Source organism: Odocoileus virginianus, chromosome 16 (genome assembly GCF_023699985.2).
Source record: "Odocoileus virginianus isolate 20LAN1187 ecotype Illinois chromosome 16, Ovbor_1.2, whole genome shotgun sequence".
Classification (NCBI taxonomy): Eukaryota; Metazoa; Chordata; class Mammalia; order Artiodactyla; family Cervidae; genus Odocoileus; species Odocoileus virginianus.
In genome coordinates this window covers 40,429,182-40,442,678 of record NC_069689.1, presented here as the reverse complement: position 1 = coordinate 40,442,678, position 13,497 = coordinate 40,429,182, and positions in this window count along the sequence as shown.

Below are 13,497 nucleotides of genomic sequence, written 5' to 3'. Positions count from 1 at the left end.
CTGTACCTATTTCAAATGGCTACTTTTCCCCTCCCCCTGCCTGAAGCATGAGATTTTCTTTGGTTTTCACTGCAAGAATCTTATGGGCCTCCTAAAGGTAGAACTGATGAAACTGTGGGAGTGCCCATAGATAACTCCCCCCCCCAGAGCTTCTAACTCCCCAGCTGATGTACATGAGCCCTCCAGCAATTTCCCTCCTCCTACCAACTACCAGCTTTCCTGACTTCTGCTCCAGATTGGCTGCTATCAGCTGTGATTCTCTGAATCTCCTTTTCTCTCCTGTTTGGGATAGTAGCTTGTCTTTGTGACCTCAGCTCTGTGACTTGTCTTTTAAAAAGTCTTGATTTCAGTTTGTTTATTTTTTTTCTTTTTCTGAGGATGAGAATTCTAACTTTCAGCCTCTTCATATAGAGCTGAAGCCAGACATCCATAAATAACTTTAAACATAAGCAACCTATAAAATATAAACCTCAGTTCAGTTCAGTTCAATCACTCAGTCGTGTTCAACTCTTTGTGACCCCATGGACTGCAGCAGGCCAGGCCTCCCTGTCCATCACCAACTCCCAGAGCCTACTCAAACTCATTGATGATGCCATCCAACCATCTCGTCCTCTATCATCCCCTTCTCCTCCTGTCTTCAATCTTTCCCAGCATCAGGGTCTTTTCAAACGAATCAGTTCTTCGTATCAGGTGGCCAAAGTTTTATTGGAGTTTCAGCTTCAGCATCAGTCCTTCCAATGAACACCCAGAACTGATTTCCTTTAGGGTGGACTGGTTGGATCTCCTTGCAGTCAAAAATAAAAGTCTTGGTAGGTATGGCATCTTGGGCCCCTGCTACCATCTTGCCATGATGGTGTGATCACTCAATGAGAGCCAGACATCCTGGAATGCGAAGACAAATGGGCCTTAGAAAGCGTCACTACAAAAAAAGCTAGTGGAGGTGACGGTATTCCACTTGAGCTATTTAAAATCCTAAAAGATGATGCTGTGAAAGTGCTGCTCTCATTATGCCAGCAAATTTAGAAAACCCAGCCATAGCCACAGGACTGGAAAAGGTCAATTTTCATTCTAGCCCCAAAGAAAGGCTATGCCTAAGAAAGCTCAAACTACTGCACAATTGCACTCATCTTACATGCTAGCAAATTAATGCTCAAAATTCTCCAAGCCAGGCTTCAACAGTACATGAACTGAGAACTTTCAGATGTTCAAGCTGGATTTAGAAAAAGCAGAGGAACCAGAGATCAAATTACCAACATCTGTTGGATTATCAGTTGCCTTTTAGGCAAGAGAATTCCAGAAAAACATCTATCCTGCTTTATTGATTATCCAATGCCTCTGACTGTGCAAATCATCATAAACTGTGGAAAATTCTTAAAGAGATGGGAATACCAGGCCACCTGACCTGCCTCTTGAAACCTGTATGCAGGTCAGGAAGCAACAGTTAGAACTGGACATGAAACAACAGACTGGTTCCAAATAGGGAAAGGAGTATGTCAAGGCTGTATATTGTCACCCTGCTTATTTAACTTGTATGCAGAGTACATCATGAGAAACGCTGGGCTGGAGGAAGCACAAGCTGGAATCAAGATTGCCAGGATAGTGCCAATAACCTCAGATATGCAGATGACACCACCCTTGTGGCAAAAAGTGAAGAATAACTAAATAGCCTCTTGATGAAAGTGAAAGAGGAGAGTGAAAAAGTTGGCTTAACGTTCAACATTCAGAAACTAAGATCATGGCATCTAGTCCCATCACTTCATGGGAAATAGATGGGGAAACAATGGAAACAGTGACAGACTTTATTTTGGGGGGCTTCTAAATCACTGCAGATGGTGATTGCAGTCATGAAATTAAAAGACACTTACTCCTTGGAAGAAAAGTTATGACCAACTTAGATAGCATATTAAAAAGCAGAGATATTACTTTGTCAACAAAGGTCTCTCTAGTCAAGGCTGTGGTTTTTCCAGTAGTCATGTATGGATGTGAGAGTTGGACTATAAAGAAAGCTGAGCACAGAAAAATTGATGCTTTTAAACTGTGGTGTTGGAGAAGTCTCTTGAGAGTCCTTTGACTGCAAAGAGATCCAACCTGTCCATCCTAAAGGAAATCAGTCGTGAATATTCTTTGGAAGGACTGAAGTTGAAGCTGAAACTCCAATACTTTGGCCACCTGGTGTGAAGAACTAACTCATTTGAAAAGACCCTGATGCTGGGAAAGATTGAAGGTGGGAGGAGAAGGGGACAACAGAGGATGAGATGGTTGGATGGCATCACTGACATGAGTTTGAGTAAACTCTGGGAGCTGGTGATAGACAAGGAAGCCTGGCATGCTGCAGTCCATTGAGTCACAAATAGTTAGGCACAACTGAATGACTGAAATGAACTGAATCACCTTGCCAAGGCATGTGAGATTTGGCCACTTGCTCAGCTCTGTGATGTTTCAGGACAATTTCTGGAACTTACAATGGCCTTGAAGATGATTCATGCAGTATGTCACTCTTCCCAAACCATTCTCCCTGACCAGATACTCTCACTAGCAGACTCTACCAACTCAGCTCTTTTCTGCCCTTAGTATAGTTTCCTTTTCTTTTTTAATTTTTTTATATTGAAGGTTAAATGCTTTAGAGAATTGTGTTTGTTCCTGCCAAACTACTTTTCCTATTTTTTAAGTTGTAAGTCCAACAGCTCAGGAGATCGTTGCCATTGAAGAGACAGTAACTATAGTCAGAGATCCCAAGAACGACACTATGCCATGGGAAGCACCAAGGTTGGTCATGAGGCAGAGAGGGAGCAGGTGGAAAAGCACGGGCAAGGGCCTTTGTTGTGATTTCCTCAGGAAGATATGGGTGAGGTGGGGCAAGGAGGCTTAGGGTTGGCTGGTTGGATAATTTCAGTGGGCTCACAGGTTTGATCCCTGGGTCAGGAAGATCTTCTGGAGGAGGGCATGGAAATCCACTCCAGTATTGCTGCCTGGAGAATCCCAAGGACAAAGGATTGCAATCCACAGGGTCAAAAAGAGTCAGACACGACTGAAGCAACTTATCACTCATGCATGCCCTGGGACATAGGGATGGCCCCTACTTGTCTGGTACCTGGCTCTGGAGTGACGAGGGCTGGGGATAGTGGCCTGGAGTGTGAAGTCCTTAAAAGAGGTATTTGGGGTATGGACTCTGGACAGGTTAGTTTACATTCGAAAAATGAACTGTAGGAGGAAAATCCCTAAAGAGGGGTCAGGGATGATGTGGGTGGCAGGAGGCAAGGCAGGAGGACTCAGGCATGGCATGGGGCTTTCCAAATCAAGGAGTATCCAGCAAATACATGTGAGACAAATGCTAAAGCATCAAGCTAACAGCAGCTGAAAACACAATTAAAACAATTAAAATATTTCTCCACACCCAAATGTGAGTGATAATGGCAAAAGAGACAAGGAATCATTTCTTACTTGCCTTATGTAGAAACACTAAATTTTATTAATAAAATACGAAATCCATCCCATCTCAACTCTTTGAACTCACTTATCTAAAAATTATTTGGCTTTCATCACAGATCATCTCTTCTGTTTCCTTTGGAATAAATTTCTATTATAGAATTTAGTGGAAAATGCTTCTATCTGACTTGCTGAGTGGGGAGATGACTATTGTACACATTTGTAATTTGAGAGAAATCAGTTTATTCCTCAGGGAGAGAATCTAAGTAATTTTAAAATATTATTATTAATGTGGTAATGATGGAACAATAATCCTGTTATTTTGTAATAGTATTAAAATGTCTTTAACCACAAAAGATTTGTAGGAAGGAAAGCAGATTGACAACTTAAGATAGAAACTAATTTGGGATACAATTAATTTTGGTTCTCTTGACAAACAATGTATTTCACTTTATGGCAAATGATTACAAGTAATAACTATCTGATGAATACTTTTAAGTTGCTTATTTGTTCTTTATTTAATATAGTTTCTGTGATCACTTGAATGCTTAATTATGGGAAGGTTTAGTTTTCAATTTTAAATAATTATGCAGAAAGAAAAGAAGGACACAATTTTGAGATGAAACAGTGGGTGTATACAGACAGAGGCAACCCTGGACAGCAGCTATAGTTCAGCAGCGGTTCCTCTGCTACCTCCCACCTCCCCTCCCCTCCTATTTCCACCCACCCACACTGTGCTTCTGTCACTTACACCCACTGGTCAGAGAGTCCTACGCCCCTCCTCCAACTCCAACCGACCAGAGAGCAGCAGAAGACAAGAAGATAACAGAAGTCTTGCTTTTGATGCACCCACACTCTGTTAAATGCTTTATTTTTATTATTGCACTGACTTCCAAACAATCCCTTAAAGTAGAACGAGTTTCCTTTGAAAGATAAGGAAACAGAGGCACCGAGATATTAGGGAACTTGACTGAGGTCGCTGCAACTAGTAGGCTTTATTCTTTTTTTTTTTTAATGATTTTCTTTATTTATTTGTTTTATTTTTGGCTGTGCTGGGTCTTCCTTGCTGCCAGGGCTTTCTCTAGCTGCAGCGACCAGGGGCTACTCTGTAGCTGTGGTGCTTGGGCTTCTCACTGCGGCAGCTTCTCTCGTGGCCGAGCCAGCTCTAGGCAGCCGCAGTTCTAGTAGCCGTGGCTCCCAGACTCTAAAGCAGTCTCCGTAGTTGTGGCGCTGGGGCTTTGTTACTCTGTGGCACGTGGGATCTTCCTGGACCCGTGATCAAACCTGTATCTCCTGCATTGGCAGGTGGATTCTCTACGACCGAACCACCAGGGAAGTCTGTTAGTAGGTTTTAGAGCCAGAATTCAGAGGCGTTCTAACATCAAAAAAGACTGGCTCCCAATGTGCCCGCCTCCTGTTTCACTCTGGTCCAGCTGAGTCAATGGATCGGTCTGTGGCAAGCAAGGTCCACGCTCCTTAGTGCGGACACTGCCTTCTAACGGTGGAATCTACTGGTTCTCTACAAGTCTGCCTTAACCAGGCCCATTCAGTGGTCTCATCCAGGACACTTTCAAGTAACAAGTCCACTCAGCGTGATACAAAAATAAAAATAGGTGAGAAAAAGAGGCAGCAAATGCCATCTGCCATTGTGGACTTTTTTCCTCTAAAAATGCAAACATTATTGAGGAAAAAAATCTTTCCTTGAATAGTATATACTTTATCCAACATCAAAAATGACAGGGCTCAATAAGGAGACCACTGTAATGGTTCTAGTATCTTTCCTTGTAATCGTCTTTGCCACAAGCATTTTCACTGCAAGCACTTTCACCTTGTAACTAATAGGCCATAAGGCAATTTTTCCATAAAAGATGAAATTACAAAAAATAAAAGAGGGACTATAAAAGGATATAATAAAATGAGAAATGAAGAGAAAAATTTTAAATATTGTAAAAATATTGGAATATATTTAAAATGTGGGTAGATTTGTGGCAAAACTGTGCAAATAACTGAATATATTTTGTGAGTTTACCTGAGCACTTGTCTTCTAAGTCTTTCTTTCATAGTATTTTATCATTTATCTGCCTGTTGATTTATCATCTCATTTAGAATTGCACATTTTCTTTTTGCTATAATTTCTCCTTTATTAAAAGAAGTATCAATTTGCTATCAAAAGATCCATATTTGTAAACCGAGTTTTGCATTGCCTTGAAAGAGCCTTCTGCACTATTGTTTAATTTATATTGGCACATTGTCAAGGTGATAGATGTTCCAAAGTTCCATAGGAAATGTGAGTTCAGTGTTGTACCTTCTAGCCACCAAAAGATTTGTAGACTGACATGCTATCATTTTCTGGTCTAGCATGCAGTCTGATCTATGCTCTTATTTCACACTTCCAGTAAGTTCTATCACTCTATTTTCTATCGAGTTGATATGCATAGCTGCCAGCCATTAGTCTAGACTGCCACACCCACTTGTCCCTGTGCAGACCATTATGAGGCTGAAGATTTATGTGATGCACAAATGGGAGCACTGCATCAATGGAAAAGTGAAGCCAGATTGTCAACCAGTTACATTATCTTTTATGGCAAAATTGCCATATGGATATGGCAAAAATATTTGTGATAAAAATGCTTGTGGCAAAGATGTCTGCAGCAAAAATGCTTACTGTGAAAATACTAGACACTTATCCTAATAACAAAAAGCTAACGTGGATCATTTTTGAAGCCCACCTAGAGCTTGAGGCCCTGGCAGAGGCCCTCCTTCTCTCCACCTAAACGCCTTTAGTGCTTCACACTGGCCTCCTTTCAGGCCACAGCCCTGACCCTAAATAACAGGCTGTGTAAATTCATTGCCTCAATGACTCAGTTCTTCACTCCCCTTTTCATTTACACTCTGTCACGTGGCTTTGAAGCTCCTCTCACTAAAAGAGCAACGTCTAGTCCCCAACCCTTAAATCTGCACTAGTCTTGAGAGGCAGTTAGTCCACAGAGTGAAAGTGTGATGTGCCAAATCTGACACTAAGCTTGAAGAATCTTCGTGTGTTTCCACTTAATCTCTTTTGCTAGTAGTAAAAATTGCCCAGCGCAGCCTGACGGAGGATAAGGGTCATGCGGCGTGAGCCCAGTCACCTCAGTTAACCTGCCACGTCCAGTCTCCACGTCTCAGTCCCCAGATGACCCTGAGATTGTTCGCAAACTCAACCAAGACAGCAAAGCCCCCTAGCAACCTGCAAAACTAATCCCAGACACAACAGGCACAAACACATATTGTGTACTCCTGAGATTTTTGTTACTTTTTACATAGTATTATTGTGACAATATGTTTGATACAGAGTCCCTGGTTTTGGTACAAAGAAACAGAATCTTGAATATTATATGCCTTTCATAAGAGATACAGGCCATTTTAAATTAATACATTTCAACTTTATCAACCATAGTCTTCCTTTTACCCCCATCCTTACCTTTACATTTTATTTTAATTGTTATTTAAGAAAATTAGCAAATCTATATATATATATGAAATCACAGACAAGCCTAACTTTGTATCAAAGATCTAAGAGTACCTCCCCGAAATAAATTGGAATTAAGTTTGGAAACTTAAATATATTAAATTATGTGTGAGAACTGGCATCCAATATTTCCAAAAGATTCTTAAATCTTGATAAAGCTAATCTATCTTAATTGAGGGGAAAAAATGAAACTAAATAATTTCTTTTTTGCCTCAAAACAGTTGTTTTTTTCTTTTCCTTCCTTTGAGGTTGAGTAAGTTGGTTCATCAGTTAGTGCTTTAGATATCAAGAAGTAACTGAACTGTTTACACGTTTCCTTGATGTGCTTAGCAATTACTTGTTTCTTTGCGTGAAATGGAGGTTCATATTTTTGCATGTCATGAACCAACACTTTCAGTGATAAGCTTAAGTACTCTGGATCATTCTGTTGGAACCATTTAGAAAACAAAAACAGGATTCTATAGTATAATTTGCACAGGGAAAGTAGTCAAACTGATACATTTTTGTGCACTGAAGGCAGTAAAATCTGGGTAAATGCTACCAAATGTTTAGTCATAAACTGAGAGAGACATATTTGACCTTTATTTCCAAGACCGTCCAGTGGGGAGATCTCTCAAGTAGATTAAGTCTGCTGAGTACAAATTATCACCATCAGCAAGCTGGCTGTCCTCAGATATGTGCTAATACAATTTTTAATGTGGTTTCAAATAGGTCGTTTAGGGAAAGGTCTTGTTTGGATCTCAGTGCTTCTCTTTTTAGGTTCCAACAGGAATTCAAGGATTCAGTGAAAAGCAATTAAAAGCAATTATGTTGCTCAGGGTATCTGCAAATCTCTGGCAAAAGATGTGCATTGATAAACTTAATCCTTATTTTACTCCCCCTAGGAATTTTCTCGAGAAATCACCCTACCCAGCCCTGCCTCCTGTCAGCCTTCCCAGAGCTGAGCCTGGATGTGAGAGCTTGATGTTGCTGTAGGAATCTTCATCACGCCTGAGCTTAAGGCGGTTGGCATGTTGATCAGGGGCAAAAGGAAAACACAATGAAATAAAACAACAGGTGTGGAAGGTAGTCAGGCAGGAAGTTCTCTCTCCAAACCAAAGTTTCCTTCAGGATAGCGTCTATTGTAAAATATTAACAAACAGAAATCTCAACTAAATAGAGTCAGGAGACCAGCAAGGGATGCTCTCACACCCTGCGCAATAGCAGAGGCCAACATCAAGAAAGACTACCTTACCGCGAGGACGCAGCCAATGAGAAGCCGCAGCGTCTCTGTACAGGGGTGGCGCCCCCAAACTCCTTTTCTCCTATAAAAGCGTTCTCTTTCCCTTGTAAGGGGCTTCAGCAAGGCTCTCCATTGTTGCAGACTTCAAGTTACAGTTCTCTGGTCATCCTGAATAATTCTTTTTTCTGGAGAAATATCTGCAGTCTATTTGTTTCAAATCAAAATATGTTTTTTAATTTTCCTTTTTTAATCTCCGCAGTGGCACGTTGGCATAGCAGACACCAAGGAAACACTGACCAGGTGAACTCATGGATGCTCTAGGTTCTGCTGTGGCCAAACGGTGTTTGTAAGCCCTTTCACGTATGCAGGCAAAATTTACCTACGGCAGATAACATGCTCAGGAAGTGATCACTGGATGAGATCACTCCGAACTCAGAAGAAGGCTGTTCACCATCAAGCTTGGTGGCCCTCCACGCGGATGGAGCCCGGGTCAGCACCAAGCCATTTCCATCCTGCTGGCCTGAATTTGCAAACTTTTGCTCAGGTTCTCTCCTAGTGTTTCCTAATCGCCCACCTGTGAGTCTCATCTCAGGAAGGTGGAGGGGAGGAGGAGAAGTCAGAGGAAGAAAAGGGAGAAGAGGAGCGGGGGAGGACAGGATGGGGAGGGAGGAGGCGGGGGAGGACGACGTAGAGAAAAGCACATGAAACTGTCTTTCTCACACTTTGTCTTCCTATTCTCTCCTTCCCTCCCCTTCACTCCTCTCGCCGCAAAACAGCCTCCAGTCTGTTCTGGCTCTTGATGGATTTCCTGTCTTTTCACGTTTGCACGCACACTCTAACTCAGTTGTTCCTCCGCTGCCCCGCACCACACACAGTCTTCAGTGCTCTGATCGCCGCCGCACGCGCGGAGCCCAGGTCTTGAGCGTGGAGGAGCTGAAGCCTGCCTGGAGGAGGCGCGGGTCCCCACCTCATATGAGCACAGTGACCTTTGAGACCCTTTTGGTGACCTTTTTGACCTTCCACACTCACATGCTGATGACAGTTCCACTGCTGGAGTGGGTCCATCACACGTGAGTGCAAAGCCTTCTCTCCAAGAGGGTCAGCCCTCCCACCAATAGTGGAGAGGAGGACAAAATTAGGGAGCAGGCAGGGGAGGCTATTTCCTAAGCACCCCAACTTTTGTGAATGGAGAAATCTGATGGACTTCAAAGCCTCACGGTCTCTCAGAGTCTGAAGTACCCTCTGGAAGCAAAGAGGGGCTCTTCCAACCCAAAGGCCCTGTCCCCACCCAGAGCGAAGCCTGAGACCCCTCCCCTCCAGCTCCGAGCCACTTAACAGGCAGCTTTTGAGACCTCCAGCTTTCAGGGAGTATAAACCTGCAGCAAATGAAACTCTGCAAAGCCTGGCTCCTGGACCAAAACCCATTCCCTCCTCAGGAAGGCTCTTCTCTCCGTGTCTTCCATTCTGTTGCTGTCAAGAGTCCATGTTCATGGCTCATTCTCCTTGGTATTTCCAGTCATTGAGCCTGTAATGTTCTACTCTTGGAATATTACACTTGTCAGGAGGTGTAAACAAAATTCCAAACCTGAAGCTACAAAAGAGAAGTAAAAAATACTGTTTGAGCAATATCAGATGCTGAATGCACTCTGTACATTTAGAAATCCATGAATTTCAAATGCTGCCCTCTGAATCCTCACCATCAATTTCAGTCCTGCTTGAGGAATCTGTTGTAATTCACTATCTATAATTACCCAGCTCCAGCACAAAGGGAACTGTGCCTTTGTTACAAACTCTTGGCATTAACAAAAGGCTTCCTGCAAATGTCAACCTTCCATTTTTCTTTCAGATTTACATTAACAGTTGCATCCTAATATTAAGTTACCTATTTCCACCTCCATAGAGTAAACAGATTGGCTGGCAAAATTCACACAGCCTTTCCACTTTAACTGCTAACCTTTACAATCAGTGGTATTCACTCAAAAGTGTGTAGCTCTGTAGGAGAAAACTTGGGATACAAACCCCTCCAGTTTACATCTTAGGAAGGAACTCTGACTTTGAAACCAGCTCCATCCAGCAGGAGATGTGCTGTGGGGTCTGTTTCTCCTGTGTTCCCACTGGAGCTCTAGCTGAAGGAAGAGGGCCGAAATGTCCTAAAACACATGACACCATATCTTCTACAATGATGTATTATTCTAAAGCAGGTATCCCCAAGGAGGTTACAAGTCAGCTGATACTAAGATACTTGCAATTAAGCTTTTGTCAGGCAGATTAAAAAATATGGGAAAACAGTGTCACATGATACCTGAAGGTCACGAGGGGTAGGAAGAGGTGGGCCCTGGGAGGTGCCTGGGACTTGCGGACAGTTCTCACGTACCCGTACCCTCCTAGGCCCCTCTGAGGCACCTGCCTGGAAGGATGTTTTCTGGACGGAGCTTGCTGAAATCTGCTGCAAGAAGGTCTTCCGTGCCCATGGGCCAATCTGCCTGAGCTACATTAGCAAAACTTCTCTGTAAAACCCAACCTACATAAAATAATCAGTCTACATTTGTGTATAATGCATATGTGTATATGCACTATGTATGGATATGTATTTTAGGTATCTAGAATGCACGTATATTTTACACACACTTATACAAAGTATGGTTTCTAAGACACTTCTATGGACATTATAAATTTTCTTTTCAGGATTTGAAGAAGCACCTATTAGTTCAAATAGTCTAAAGATCCCATTAATTTCAAAGTGAGATATTCCTCTTAAGGCCATTTTACTTGGGTGAGCAGTTTCCCTCCTTCACCGCGTCCTTCACGCTGCTCATTCTTGAGATAATCAAATCCTGAGCTGTTTCCTGAGCCAAGGGAGGAAGAGAGAGGAAGGGGACAAGAAGAGTGCCTTTGAGGCTGTGAAAATTCCAAGGAGAGACGAACGGCCGTCTTGCTATGAATAGCTGCACAGAAGTCCAGCACTCTTTTCCGCTGCCTGCCCTGTGTGACAGAGCTGAGTGAAAGCTTCATGTTACCATGGAGAGCTTTGGGCACATTCTATAATTAGTAGGAAGTGGCTTCCCCAGAAAATCCCTTATGTTACTGAACTTCATCCAGAAAAAAATGCATCCTCGGTTTTATTTTCTGTTTTTTCCTCTAACGCTGCAATTAAAGGGCAGCAGAAGCCAACTCCGTCCCCCTCACCCCCGTGCCAGCCAGCCTTCATCAGAGGAAAGCCACTGTTTTATTGAAGAGTCATCAGCTTCATGATCTCATCTAATCAGATATTTTGAGATTAAAATATTGGCTCCTTAAATAGCCATGCACCTAATGGGTTGTTTGTAACATCCATTACCACTGACCAAATGATTTGTTGTTTTTAATTAAATCCAGTAACAGTTTATTGCCACTTTTGCACTAATCTTGAATACTGCAGTGTTTTTGGAGATGATGAATCTAATTTCAATAAAGCAACATGCGAAGTTCCTTTTTTATTAAATTTAAATTAGTTGGAGAGTTTAAATAAATCATCACTGAAAAGTAGGGTGAGCAAATATTATCAGCTCAATAAATCTATCCCTGTACAATGAAGAAGACAAGCTTATATTAACTGCCAGGCTGAATACGGGAGTCACAGAGTTATATCTACTGGAAGTGCTTGGGGAAATAACTTATAAATGAAACACCAAGATACAAAGGGAATATTTCTTTTATATTTCATCTTTAAGTCTTCTATTTCAATTGCACTGCTTCTGCTTCTTGCCCTAACTTCACTTTCAGCACTTCTAACCTCACCAGTGTTATCAATATGATCTACTATTTATGTGCAAGGTAACCCAGCACAAGGCAAAAGGACATAAAGGAGATGCCTAAAAAGGGTTTTAAATGTATTTTTAAACATGACATAGCACTACACAGTACATTTCCCTAAGAACTCAAGGTGTTTAAAAATGTGTTTCTTTCCTGAAAGCAGAAAGGAAAAATACAGAAAGCCGTAGTTTTAATAAGCAGACATTTTAGCAAATCGTGTAAGTTTCAAAAGGGAAAATATCATAGCTTATCTTGGCCATGACGGTTTACTGTCCTAATAGTTTCATTAAACATTACATGCTGGCAGCTTTCTTAAGCACATCCCAAATTATCCTTAAAAATTCCGTAATGCTGCTAACACTCCCTCCTTATTCTTTCCAAAACACATATACAGACTTTCAAACACACACACACACACTCTCACACACACACCTGTTTACTTATTGAGTCACAGGAAAAAAACAATACTCATTTCCTTCCACTTTTTATTATCTTTTTCAAAGAAGTAAACATAAGCCAAGTTCCAATAAGCTATTGGGTGTTAGAACTGGTAGGAACATTAGAAATTATATAATTCAGTTCCTTATTTTAGGTGTGAGGAAACTGAAATCCAGAGTAATAAATCAATCATTTACCCAACCGTGGATCCATCACACTAAGGATGGAATCCATATCACTCATCTTCCAAAGTGCTTTCCGTTATACCGTTATAGCAAAAGATCTCTTTCTTATAGAAAGTATATTGAAACAACCTAAAAAGGAACAAAGAGGGGACTCCAAGCTCTTCCCCTTTTATATCCAGAGGCAAACTCTGGCAGATGGTGAGGGACATGGAAGCCTGGCATGCTGCAGTCCATGGGGTCAAGAAGAGTCGGACACAACTTGGCAACTAAACAGATTTGTGGGTAGGGAGAGGATTTCAGAGGTCCAAGGTACAAGCCTGGTTAACTGTTCAGAGGAGCAGATGAGAAAGAAATCTGACTTCAACATCCAGCTCTGAGATTTACCCTCCATGTGGCCCTGTGAAGCCTTCATTTGGTCTCAATTTCTTAGAAAAGAGGTTTGAATTATCAGATGATCTGTTTTCTGTAGTGATAAGTATTTGACAAATAGTTGAATAGAACTCAATTCCATGGCATACAGATGACAATTATGTTATAATACAATGCCAGTTCCTGAGTTAGTCAAAAGAAATCTTAAATAAAGAGGTTTAAATGTCCTCTTTAAATGTTCATTGAAAGTACTTCAAATGTATGAAATATTGGATTTTTTTCAGTTATATGTTGTTTTTGTCTGGCATCTTTTTCTCTTTATGCATGAGAGTAACTATGTCCATTTAAATAATTAATCATCAGTTGCAAAATATAGTATTAGAGTGAAGAGACAGCCCAGTAACTTCCCAAGATGGAATCATGATTATCAGACTTAATTTCCACTGGAAAGAGTTATAAAAATGGACAAGGTATATGAAACTTCTGTTTTCAGGCCTGAGTAGAAATTCACAAAGGGCACTGATCCTTAAAAGAAGAGAAATTCAAGGATTGAGCTC